Below are 13,671 nucleotides of genomic sequence, written 5' to 3' on the forward strand. Positions count from 1 at the left end.
AAAAGGACGCTCCACTGGAGGCATGCACTCGGTTATGCCAAGAGATTTGGAAGACAGCTACCTGACCAACTGACTGGAAGAGATCCATATTTGTACCCATTCCAAAGAAAGGTGATCCCACAGAATGTGGATATTGTCAAACAATATCATTAATATTGAATGCAAGTAAAATCTTACTGAAGAAAATTTAAAAACAGTTACAACAGTATATTAACAAAGAACTTCCAGAAATGCAGCTGGATTCAGAAGAAGATGTGGAATGAGGAATATCATTGCTGGTGTCAGATGGATCTTGGCTCCAAGCAAAGAATACCAGAAAGATGTTTACTTGTGTTTTATTGACTATGCAAAAGCATTTGATTGAGTAGATCATAAAAAAATTGTGGATAACATTGAGAAGAATGGGAATTCCAGAACATTTAATTGTACGCATGAGGAACCTGTAAATAGATCAGGAAGCTGTCGTTAGAAGAGAACAAAGGGACACTTCATGGTTTAAAATAGAGAAGGGAGTACCTCCAGGTTGTATCTTTTCACCCTACTTATTCAATCTGTGTGCTGAGTTAATAATTCGAGAAGCTGGACTACATGAAGAAGAAGATGGCATCAGGATTGGAGGAAGAATAATTAACAACCACTGATAAACTGATAACATAACTTTGCTTGCTGAAAGTGAGGATGACTTGAGGCACTTACTGATGAAGATTGAAGAATACAGTCTGCAGTACGGATTACAACTCAATATAAAGAAAACAAAAATTCTCACCACTGGATCAATAAGGAGAATCAAGATAAATGGAGAAAAGATTGACATTGTCAAAGATTTCACATTGTTGCTTCTAAAATTGGTGCCAATGGAAGCAGCAATCAGGACATCAGATAATGAACAGCACTGGGCAAATCTGCTGCAAAGGACCTCTTTCAAGTGCTGAAGAGCAAAGATGTCTCCTTGAGGACTAAGGTGCACTTGATAAAAGGCATGGCATTTTCAATTGCCTCATATGCATGTGAGAGCTGGGAATGAGTTGACTGGATTTTCCATTTATTCACCTTCTAGGTTGGAGGGAAATTTTGGTGTTTAGTGGAGAATGATTAACGATGGTTCTCAGTCAATGTTTAAACTTCAATTTTAGTCCTCCTACTGGTTGAAGCTCCATTTAGGAACTTAAATTTTCTTCAGCTGGGATAAACATATCCATGATTTGACTCCCAATAATTTAGCAGCAGTCATTAGTTAATAGCATTAAATAAGGTCCTTTCCACCAGGTGTAAGGGAATCCTTAATTTAATGATATTTCAATTACATATTATCTCTTGGGTTTATAGTTTGAGGAATTGGAAACACACATGTTTGTTTGACATGCATGTTGCAACTGGTAAGCATGATCTTTAGCATACTGAATGAATCCTTGACAATATTTTAGCAGATTCAGAGAAAATGGATGTGACTCAATATTGTTAACGCCATAAGGTAAATCCATAGGGTAGGTGGTATAATTTCAAAAGGTCTTAATTTGTTAGGAGCAAAGGGAATTGATCTCAAACTCATTAATAGCAGAGGAAGAGCTTGAGACCAATGCAGTCTCGATGAAGGGTTAATTTAGCTTTTTTTTTTTTTTTTAATAATATCATTGGTTATTTCTACTAGTCCTGAGTCGGGAGGATTAAAGATGATATGGACAGTATAAGAGTTGTAGGATTGGAAAACTTTTGCACATTGTGGTTATCAACTTGTCCAGTAAAATGAATTCCTCAATTGCTACAAAGAATTCTTGGACTACCCTTAGTAGGAATTTATTTTCTAAAATATTTTTTGCCTCAAATGCAAACCCTTGTAAAAGGGTTAATTGAATAAAATCTATTTGTTATTTGAATATATGTCTGGGAGGAAAAAGGCATTTGTCTGCAGAGTGTCTCTGTATTTTCTCTTTTTTAAATTCTGCACTAGTTGGGCATTGTCTGACTGTCTTATCTTCAGATTATCAATAATATAAAAAATGATACCAATAATATTTTTTCATGCTTTGTATTGTCTTATCTCACTGTAGATGACCTATCAAACCAAAACTAGTAGCTTCTTGGATATATAAATCATTGAAAGGAAACCTCATTGCTATTGAGTTGGATCCAACTCATGGGGACCCCTCCTTGGGTTTCCAAGGAGGTATCACTATGGAAGTAGATTGCCCAATCTTCCTTCTTAGGAGTGGCTGGTTGGTTTGAACTGCCACTCTTCTGGTTAGCAGTCAAATGCCTTAAGATCTACACCACCAGAGATCCTCTATAAATCCTTGGGGAGTATATAATGATTGTTTGGTCCCACTCATAATCTTATTTGTGTTTTATAGGTCACCTTTCAGTTTTCCATTGATCTTGTTGGAGGAAGGAGATACATCTTGTTGGAGAATGTAATGATAAGCTATAACATTTTCCTTCCTTCTCTTTCACTGGATCTTAAATCTGAGGTGCAGATAAGGGCACATTTTTTTTTTTTTTTCATTATAAAAATATCTTGTATTGGTATTGCCCAAAAATTGTATAGTGGGGAGATACGTTTTACTTTCAATTCATTCTACCGATTTCATTAGTCTAAATTAGGACATAATTTCTTACCTCACACATATAATGATGTGCTGCCTTGAAATTTCCCCAGAAACTTTGATGTAAAAAAGCAGTATGATATTCCCATACAGATTTCATTTCAAATAAACAGGATAAAAATAGTGTGAGGTAGAGAACTTGAGAGATTACTAGCCTGTTTTCAAGTCCCACCCAAAAGTAGGTGGTGGCTTCTAGATAACACTCTCTTGGAACCCAGTGAATTATCTTTTCTTCTGGTACTAACTGCTGATGTATTGTTGTTGTTGTTGTTATGTGCCCTCAAGTCATCTCTGACTCATAGCATCCCCTCCTTGGGTTCTGAGGCAGTATCACTAAGGAAGTAGATTGCCCAACCTTCCTTCTGAGAAATGGCCATCAACCTTTTGGTTACCAGTGAAGTGCCTTAGGCACTATGACAACAGAACTCCCAACTGCTGATGTAGTCTTTATTATTTGAAAACATGAGTAATTTGAATCATGACTGTAGGTAACAAGAGGAGGTAGAAGAGTAATTCTTTGATATTGATATTTTGGGGAGCCTATTTTAATTCCCTTAAAATGAGTAAAGTTAATCTTTTGTTTACTTGTTGACACCAAATATTCCTGAATGGCCGTCTGAGCTGATAATTCAGCAGCCTCTTTGGCCAATCTTTGTTACTTAACTTCCTCTGTTCAGGGTCTTGTTTGGGTTGATGAGCATGTATTTTTATTACTGAAATTTTGGAATGTAATAAACATCTTCCAGAAACATGGCCACAGAAGTACCATTTTTCTAGATTGTACTGAGATAGTTAAAAATTCCCTTTGTTTCCATACATTCCAAAGTCATGGCCTACTCTGTATTCATAATTAAAATCAGTAACTACATAAACTGATCAAACTGATTGACCTTGTGCCAACTTACATGTGCTTGTCAAAACTTTAAGCTCTGCTTTTTGGGCTGAGTTTACCTCAAGCAAGGGTCCAATTTCCAATACCTCCACCATGGTTGTTATAGTGCATCCTCCTTGATACCTAGAACTAGAGGGTTCAGATTTTAGGTAGGAGCCATCTACAAACAACACAAGTGAAAGGCTGGAGAACAAATTTCTTGGAGATCTTTTCTAGGAGATAAAAATTGATCTGTTAAATCAGAACAGTTAGGATCTTTGTTATCACTATTGGGATAAGGCATGAGGGTAGCTAGATTTCTGGCCTCTATAGTAAGTAACTTGATATTCTGTGGAGCAGCAGGATATCCAGGTAAAAAGGGGTGTGAGGCAAGGCTAGGCCCTAAGCCCCTAGAGACAGGAAAAGAGGGAGTAGGAGAGTCTGGACACCAGAGAGTGGCAGGATATCCAGGTAAAAAGGGAGGAGATGCAAGCCTAGGCCCTAAGTCCCTTAGAGCCAGGAAAAGGAGGGTGGATATCCAGGTAAAAAGGGGTGGGAAGCAAGACTAGGCTCCAAGCCCCCTAGAGCCAGGGAAGGGAGGGAGCAGGAGAGTCTGAGAATGTCCAGAGCAGCAGGATATCCAGGTAAAGGAGAGTGAGGCGAGGTTAGGCCCCAAGTTCCCTAGAGCCAGGAAGGGGAGGGACTGGCCAGGGGCCACAAAGTGGTAGGTTTCAGGTAGGATTTAGGTAAAGGGAGGGCACAGAGTGTTCCAACAGCTAAGGGAGATAAACTTATCTATCAGTTTGCCATCCTGTGGGGCTTGTCCACTTCTGTGAGGCTTGAGGCTCTGCCACTGGTGTTTTAGATGTCACCAGAGTTGGACATGGTGCACAGGTTTCGACACAGCTTACAGATTAAGACAGATTAGGAAGAAGGAGGAGTCCATCCACTTCTCAAAAATTGACCAGGGAAAACTTTATGAAAGCAGAGAAACACTGATATATTACTGGACAACTGGATGAATAGCTTGGAACACTGTCTGACACAGTGCAGGAAGATGAGACCTTGGGTTGGAAGGCACTCAAAGTAGGACTGGGAAAGAGTGTTGCTTTATCAGAGTAGAACCAACTTTAATGATATGGATAAAATAAGTCTTTCAGGACCTCTGTGTGCTGACATGGAATGACTCAAAATGATGAGAAACAGCTACAGACATTTATTAATAATTAGAACATGGAATGTACGAAGTATGGATCTAGGAAAACTAGAAGTTGTCAAAAATGGAATGGAATGCATAAAGATTGATATTCTAAGCATTAGTGAGCTTAAATGGACAGGTTTGGGGCATTTTGAATCTGAGAACCACATGATCTACTATTCTGGGAATGACAAATTGAAGAGGAATGGTGTGGCATTCATCATCACAAAGAATGTTTAAGGTCTGCCCTGAAGTACAATGATGTCAGTGATAGGATAATATTCACACACCTACAAGGAAGACTTATTAATACTACTATTATTCAAATTTATGCACCAACCACCAAAGCCAATTATAAGGAAGTTGAAGATTTTTATCAAATTCTGCAGTCTAAAATTGACTGAACATGCAATGAATATGTGTTGCTTATCACTGGTGATTGGAATACAAAAGTTGGAAACAAAGAAGAATCACCAGTAATTGGAAAATTTGGCCTTAGTGACAGAAATAATCTTGGAGATCTCATGATAGAATTTTGCGAGACCAACAGTTTATGCATTGAAAATATCTTTTTTCAACAACACAAATGGTGACTATACATGTGGACTTCACAAGATGGAATACACAGGAATCCGATTGACAACATCTGTGGTAAGAGGAGATGGAAAAGCTAAATATCTTCAGCCAAAACCAGGCAAGGAGCTGATTGTGGAACAGACCACCAACTGCTCATATGGAAGTTCAACTTGAAGTTCAAGACAATTAAAACAAGTCTATGAGAGCCAAAATATGACCTTGAATATGTTGTTGTTGTGTTGTTATGTGTTATCGAGCAGGCCCCAACTCATGGTGACACCTCCTTGAGTTTCTAAGTTCAGTATCACCATGGAAGTAGATTGCCCAACCTTCCTTCCAAGACCTTGAATATATCCCTCCTGACTTTAGAGACCATCTAAAGAATAGATTTGATTCATTGAACAACAGTGACCAAAAACTAGAATTGTGGGATGACATCAATAACATCATCCATGAAGAAAGCAAGAGGTCATTAAAAATACGAGAAAGAAAGAAAAGACAAAACTGGATGTCAGAAAATACTCTGAAACTTGCCCTTGAGGGCAGAGTAGCTAAAGCAAATGGAAGAGATGACAAGACAAAAGAGCTGAACAGAAGATTTCAAAGAGGACACTCAGTATTTCTCAAGCTGAAAGAAGTGAGGACAAAATTTAAGCCTTGAGTTGTAATATTGATACATTCTATGGGCAAAATATTGAATGATGCAGGAAGAATCAAAAGAAGATGAAAGGAATACACAAAGTCACTGTACCAAAAACAATTGGTAGGTCTTCATCCATTTCAGAAAGTGACATATGTTCAAGAACCAACGATATTAAAGGAAGAAGTTGAAGTTACACTGAAAGAATTGGCAAAAACAAAGCTGCAGGAATTGATGGAATACCCACTGAGATGTATTGGATGGATGCCTGCTGGAGGCACTCACTTGGTTATGCCAAGAGATTTGGAAGACAGCTACCTGGCCAACTGATTGGAAGAGATCCATATTATACCCATTCCAAAGAAAAGTGATCCCACAGAATGTGGAAATTATAGAACAATATCACTAATATAGCATGCAAGTAAGATCTTACTGAAGATAATGCAAAAACAGTGGTAGTAGTATATAGACGAGAACTTCCAGAAATTCATTGCTTTCTATTCTTAATTCGTTGAATTAAGAAGATGACATGAAATGAGGGATATAATTGCTCATGTCAGATGGATCTTGGCTCCAAGCAAAGAATACCAGAAAGATGTTTACTTATATTTTACTGACTATGCAAAGTCATTTGATTGTGTGAATCATAACAAACAATGGGTAACACTGAGAAGGATGGAAATTCCAGAACACTTAATTGTACTCATGAGGAAACTGTAAATAGACATAGGAGGCTGTTGCTCAAATAGAAAAAGGGAACACTACATGGTTTAAAATAAAGAAGAATATGGTAGTTAAGTTTGTGTGTCAACTTGGCATGGCCTGGTTGAATGGCTGGGAAGCTGGATGTAGTATTCCCCATGATGAGACTGGTAATTAATTCCATGGTGGAATCTACTGTGAGCAGCTGAGTAGCTGCCTTAGGGATGTGGTCTGCTTCCTGTATATAAGCAGAAGTCTTGGGGAATGGTCTCTAGCTTATGGCATACTTGGAACCTGCATGTAGCCATGTCATTGTTCACCAGCCTGCCATGCTCTGCCACCTCTTCTGGTTACCTAGTGCCACTCTCACAAGAAATACACCACAAATGGGATGACCTTAACAAACAGGAGTTTATTCTTACAATTTGGAGGCTTTAACTCCAAATGCAAAGTGCCAGGCTCTAGGGGCTGGGTGAAAGCCTCTCAACTTTGGGGTCCAGCCCTGCCTCTTGCTCCTGGCCCACTGGAGCTAGAGGCATTTCTTCACTCAGACAGCTGCTGGCTGCTGAGGCTGAGAAGCCCTAAGGTTGACAAGTAAAAAGGCACAATTGCATGTTACCAAACCACATGGCAGGCCATTAACTTAAGTCCATTGTAAGTCCCAAGGTCAGCAGAGCATAGCAGGCTGCTGAGCAACAAAACAGGTACATGCAGGGTCCAAGTGTGCCACAAGCTAGAGATCATTCCCAAGTCTTCTCCTTATATACAGGAAGAAGACCACATCCCAAAGACAGCTACTCAGCTGCTTATGGTAGATTCCACCATGGAGGTGATTGCCAGTCTCATCATGGGTAGTAACTACCACCAGCTGCCCAGCCACTCAACCAGGCCCAGCCAAATTGACACACAAACATAACTACCACAATTCCACCCCTTGTCAACTTGGCATCTGTGCAGATCTTCATTGGGTGACATCTGTACAGATCTCCCCCACTGGGTGGCTCCAATCCCCTACTTCCTCTAAGTGGCGATCTCACCCCCTTGGCCTGGTGGGCTCCCATTCCTCTCCCTCTTAGGTATGGCAGCCTCACCCCCTCACTCTTGAGCAGTGGCTATGGCTCCATCCCACTGGCTGACATGAACAAGTGGCCCCACACTCCAGAACTAAGTTGGTGAATGCCAGGCTCTTTGAAACCTAGGGGACTGTGATCATTCCACCCCCAAAGGCCATGTCCTACCCTTTCAGACTGAGGTAGCTCTGCTTCCATTTCCTTAATCTCACCTTCTGCCAATTAATAACTGAGGACAACCCACTATGCCAGGAATCTTCTTGCCCCAAAGGACATTTAGCTTTCTTGCTCTGTGGGCCTGCCAACTTGCTACTCCATTTCAAGCCAGTATCTTCTACCAGTTAATACCTGAAGGCAACCCACTCTTCCAGAAAGCTGCCTAACCAAAGGCATCAAGCTTTCTCCTCCGTGGGCTGTAAGAGTGTCGCTGCCTCATGCTGGTTCTCTCAGCTCTGCTCCTGTCATCTCTCATGCCGGTCTCTTGCTCTGTTCCTGCCATCTGTCATGCTGTTTGCAAGGATCTCTCTGCCAGACTCTTGGATCAAGGGCCCACTCCACTCCTGTTTCCACATTTTAGGCATCTGTCAAAGCAGCACCCCTCTCTCTTGGTACCATATGTGTTAGACTGGGTTCTCTAGAGAAACAAAACCAGTAAAGCTTATATAGAGAGAGAAAGAGAAATTTATCTTAGGAAAATGGCTCACACACTTATAGAAGCTGGCATGTCCAAAGTTGTTGATCAAACTTCAAGCTGGAGGCTTTTCCCTACTCATGAAGCTGCAGGGGCTGGAGAGCTCAAGGTTGGCAGGCAGTATACTGACTGTTGACTCCAACGAATGACAAATCCAAAATCTCCAGGCTGAAAGGTGGATTGTTTGCTCATGGACAGCTGTAGGCAGCACAACAGAATCCTGATCCACAGAAGAAGAATGTGTCTTTTCTCAGGATGTCCATAAATATACTGGAAGCAAGCCACACCCATAGGGAAAATCAAATGGATTGGCTACTCAAAACACACACACACACACACACACACACACACACACACACATATATATATATATATATATATATATATGATCCCATCATGGGAATAGCCACATATCAACTGCTTAAACCACACAGAATTGTGGTCCAGCCAATTTAACACACAGCTTCAACTATCACACCAACGTTGGGGCTTACAGTGGACTTAAATTAATGGCTTCCATGTGGCTTGGTAACATTGGGACTGTGCCTTTTTACTTGTCAACCTTGGGCTTGGCAGCCTCAGCAGCCAGAAGCTGTCTGAGTGAAGAATCACCTCTAGATCCAGGAGGCAGAGCTGGACCCCAAGGTTGAGGGGCTTTCACCGGGCCTCTAGAGCCTGTCACTTTGAACTTGGATTTAAAGCCTCCAAATGTAAGAGAATAAAGTCCTGTTTGTTAAGGCCGTCCCATTTGTGGTGTGTTCTTCTCAGAGTGACACTAGGTAACCAGAAGAAAGGGAGTGCATCAGGGTTATATCCTTTCCCCACACATATTCAATCTGTATGCTGAGAAAATAATTCAAGAATCTGGATTATATGAAGAAAAATTGACATAAGAATTGAAGGAAGAATCATTAACAACATGTGATATACAGATGACACAACTTTGCTTGCTGAAAGTGAGGATGACTTGAAGTACTTAGTGATGAAGATTGAAGAATACAGTCTGAAGTATGGATGATATCTAAATATAAAGAAAACAAAAATCCTCACAACTGGTCATATAAGCAACATTACAATAAATGGAGAAAAGATTGAAATTGTCAAGGACTTCATATTGCTTGGTTCTACAATCGACACCAATGGAAGCATCAGTCAGGTCATCAGACAACTGGGCAAATCGGCTACAAAGGACCTCTTTCAAGTGCTAAAGAAGAAAGATGTCCCCTTGAGGAGGAAGGTGCACCTGACACAAACCGTGGTATTTTCAATTGCCTCATCTGCATGTGAGAGCTGGACAATGAATAAGGAAGACCGAAGAAGAATTGAGCTGTGGTGCTGGGGAAGAGGGCTGAAAGTACCTTGGACTGCTAAAAGAACTAACCGGTCTGTACTGGAGGAAGTGCCGCCAGATGCACGTTGGAGGCAAGAACGGCCAAACTTCGTCTCACATAATTTGGTCATGTTGTCAGAAGAGACCATTCACTGGAGAAGGATGTCATGCTTGGTAAGGCCGAGGGTCAATGACGGGGAAGGCCCTCTACATGATGGAATGACATGGTGGCCGTCACGATGGACTCAGGTAGAGCAAGAATCATGGAGCTGGCTCAGGACCGGAGGTGTTTCGTTCTGCTGTGCATAGGGTCACTATGAGTCAGAGATGACTTGAGGGCACCTAACAACAACAACAACACAGTGTGTAACATAAGATTACAAAACAGAGAAATAAACTCACTTCCATCAAGTTGATTCTGACTCATAGCCACACCATTGGGTTTCCAATATGGTACATCTTTACAGAAGTAGATTGCCCCATCTTCTTTCTGGAGAGTCACTGGTGGGTTTGAACCTCCAACCTTCTCATTAGCAGTCAGACAGCCTTAGGGACTGTAGCACCAGACTAAAACAGGAGCTTAAAACAGCTAGATGATGTAATAATAAAACACTATGCTGTATATTTGTTTGTTTGAAGTTAGAACAAACCAGAAGATAATCCACATATTAAAATAATATAGATTTTTGTTCGAACTGTAAAGGGAAAAAGTCAGAATGCAAAATCTGGGAAAACTAAGTGGGGCTTTCCCTAAAATCCTAAGGCATGGAAGTCTAAGAATATTGTTGATTATCCCTTATGAAAACAAACACAATTTGGCTCTTTTACAAACTGTTGTTGCTATTATGTGCCATCGAGTTGGACCTGACTCATAGTGACCCCTCTTTGGATTTCCGAGGCAGTATCACTATGGAAGTAGATTGCCCCATCTTCCTTCCGAGGAGTAGCTGATGGGTTTGAACTGTCAGCTGCTGGTTAGCAGTCAAGTGCCTTAGACACTAAGCTACCAGAGCTCCTTTTTTATGAACTAGAATGCCGAAAAAAGCACTACAGAAGTTTTGACTGCAAAAAGGACACAGAGGTAGCATTTTCTGACCTCCTCCAATCTCACAAGCGGCAAACAGAGTCAGCACAAGCAGCCCAAGGCTTATTGCTAAGCGGCCAGACGTACTACCACCCTCCAAACTTTATACTAACTCTAACACCAGCCGTCCCACTGATGGCACTCACTACTTCTCTGCTGAGTTCGATAATTCTTTGCCATAGCCACACAGAACTCACAGACAATACAATCATGGAGTTTATCAGGGAAGTAACAGGCTACAATTGAAGTTCAGGAAAGTGCTCAAGATACGATTTTTCAATCAGGGCAGTCTCCCCTCTTCAGTGCTCTCAGACATGCCTGTCTGGCCCTTGGCCTCTCAACCTGGCCTTTGCCCTACTTGGGGAAATGTTACAAAGCTCTTTTACTTCTGCCAATATGTACACTTATGCGCATCCCACTCCACCAACAAGCCTCCTGGCCAAGAGCAATCAGTTTTCTTGCTCCATGGGCCAGGAAACCCACTGCTCTGTTTTGTGCCTCTTGATTTCACTGCCACCATCTCTCTACTGGAGTGTCTCTCTCTGTCAGGTGTCTCTTAGGAGGGGTCCAGCGCAGGCATCTTGGGTCCAAGGACACACACTACTTCACCTCCAGCTCTTCTCTCTTGATGGCCATGAGATCCCCTATCTACCTCTATGAGGGCTCATTTTAAACCTGGAAGGGTGACAAAATTAACCAATCCCAACATCAGAGTTCTACGCACCTTATTTCCATGGTCCCACCCAGTAATCTGGTGGGTGTTACAAAGACTATAGTAGAAAAGCCATACCAAGTAATTCACTGCACCACTATGACTGTAAACTATATGGTTTATGTTGAAATTTGGGCTAACAGCTAATGTGGATTTGGAATAAAAGGGGATTGAGGGATAACAATGTGGTTAATAACTTTAAGATCTCATACAAATCACCAAGCATGATTATTAGGTTTTCTGAAAGGAAGCATTGTAGTACAACAAGAACTAATACATGGAATAAATAATCCCTTTTCTTAAAAAAAAAAAAAAATTGAATGTTAGGTTTCAATCCTTCCTTTGCTTCAGATTTTAAAGATATTGAGATACTTTAGGTAAAGCCTTAGTAGGGACTATTTGGACTTTGATAGGTTCAGCTAATAAGATGTAGCCAACATTGGTGGACAAGTAAGCTCATAGCTCTGCTGGTATTTGATTAATAATTTGAGTCTCTTCTTCTAGAGTATCCTCTTTCTCTGATACCAAAAGTCAGTGTATTAATAATAAAACGTGTTTCTTCTACTTCAGGTACCTGAGTTTTATCTTTATTTTCAATGCCAGGGACATTAAGTAATATATCCTCCTCATCTGCAAATGGAATATTTCATTTCCAGTTGGAAAAATAAAGAAATGTGCTAACAAAGTTTCAAGAGTACTATCACTTAGTAAAAAGGGATATAAGTCTTCTATTGGGCATGAAAAACGTTTATATGGGTAAGGAATGGGTTAAACTTGCTTCTCATTAGAAACCCCTACAACATGATAATTCTGAGTACTCCAAGGAAGAGGCTTCTCAAACTTATATGGTTGATTGCTGATGGTATCACACCTGTGTCCACAAGGAAGCTACCAGGTCTCCCTTAACTTACAGCACTGTTTCTCCCCAGAGGGAGAAAGGGTACTATAAGCTCCTTGGAGCACTGTCACTTTGATTTTTCTAAGGGTGGAGTCACCTTCTGTTTATCTTTAAAGGGACATTTTTTTTTTTTTTCTATTTTTTGGTAATAGCTACAGAACAAAAGAGAAGTGTTATTGGTGAGAGGTATCCTTTGCCTTAGCTTTGATTCCATAAGTTTTGGTAATTTTTGCAACTACAAAGACATACATTTTTCCTTTTTATTTTTTTGGCTCAACCTATTTTGTTTGCTTCACCATATTTTGGTTTAATTTATAAGTTAAGTGGATAATCCAGAAGTATCAATACTTCCCCAATTCTAAATCAAACTTTAATCCTTCTACAAACAATTAAAAGCAACCTTAGCTCCTTCATCAGTAATCTTTAACCCCAAATGTTCTATAAATATCTTAGCTAACCTTTCTCTATATTAAGTACCTCTGATCATGCCTTGAACAACTAACCAAAAAGATCAGAGGTTCAAACCAGTTGCTCTGTGGGACAAAGATAAGGCAGTTTGCTTTCATAAAGATTTACAGCTTTGGAAACCTTATGGGGTTGATATAGGTGGGAGTTGGAATTGACTCAATGCCAGTGGGTTTGGTTTAGTAGATTTTACCTTTATAATTATAAATAGGTCAATCTTTCTCTTATTACAAACCTGAAATATTGCCCACTTGATTTTTGGATGGAAGAGTGAAAATACAGTCTATACCCTCCATTATGAACTCTTGGTCTCTGTTCTACCAGTTGTACCTAAGGCCCCTATAGGGACACCGAAATATTTTTTTTCAGAATCTACCCATTTTTCTTCTTCCATCACTGATGGACATCACCAGGCCCTACTAACTTGTTTATTAAATTATAGGTAACATTGGAACTGGGCTTATATGTTTCAAATAACATCCAAATTCATGAATGAGTTTGTGTGGATTTTCTCTTGGATGTGGGAACTCTTTTATAATACCATTGAGTTCAGCTTTAGACCATGGATGAAATAAAACTTCAGGATTCCCACCTGCAGCTCTTTGTTTAACTACCAAATACATGGTGGTGGTAATAAATTATCTAAGTATAGATAGAGATTGGAAGATAATGATTTGACTGAGTAAAATTTTGTACTGCCTACAAATTCCTTTTACAATGCTTGATTTTTTTTTTTCCTCTGTTTAGCCACTATTTCCTGTAGGAAGCAAATTTGTTAAGATTTTACCAACAAGGGGGTTTAAAATACCAACTTTAAAAATGTCCCATTGTGTT

The sequence above is a fragment of the Orycteropus afer genome, unplaced genomic scaffold (assembly GCF_000298275.1).
Source record: "Orycteropus afer afer isolate SDZICR_OR568_19922 unplaced genomic scaffold, OryAfe1.0 scaffold00406, whole genome shotgun sequence".
NCBI lineage: Eukaryota > Metazoa > Chordata > Mammalia > Tubulidentata > Orycteropodidae > Orycteropus > Orycteropus afer.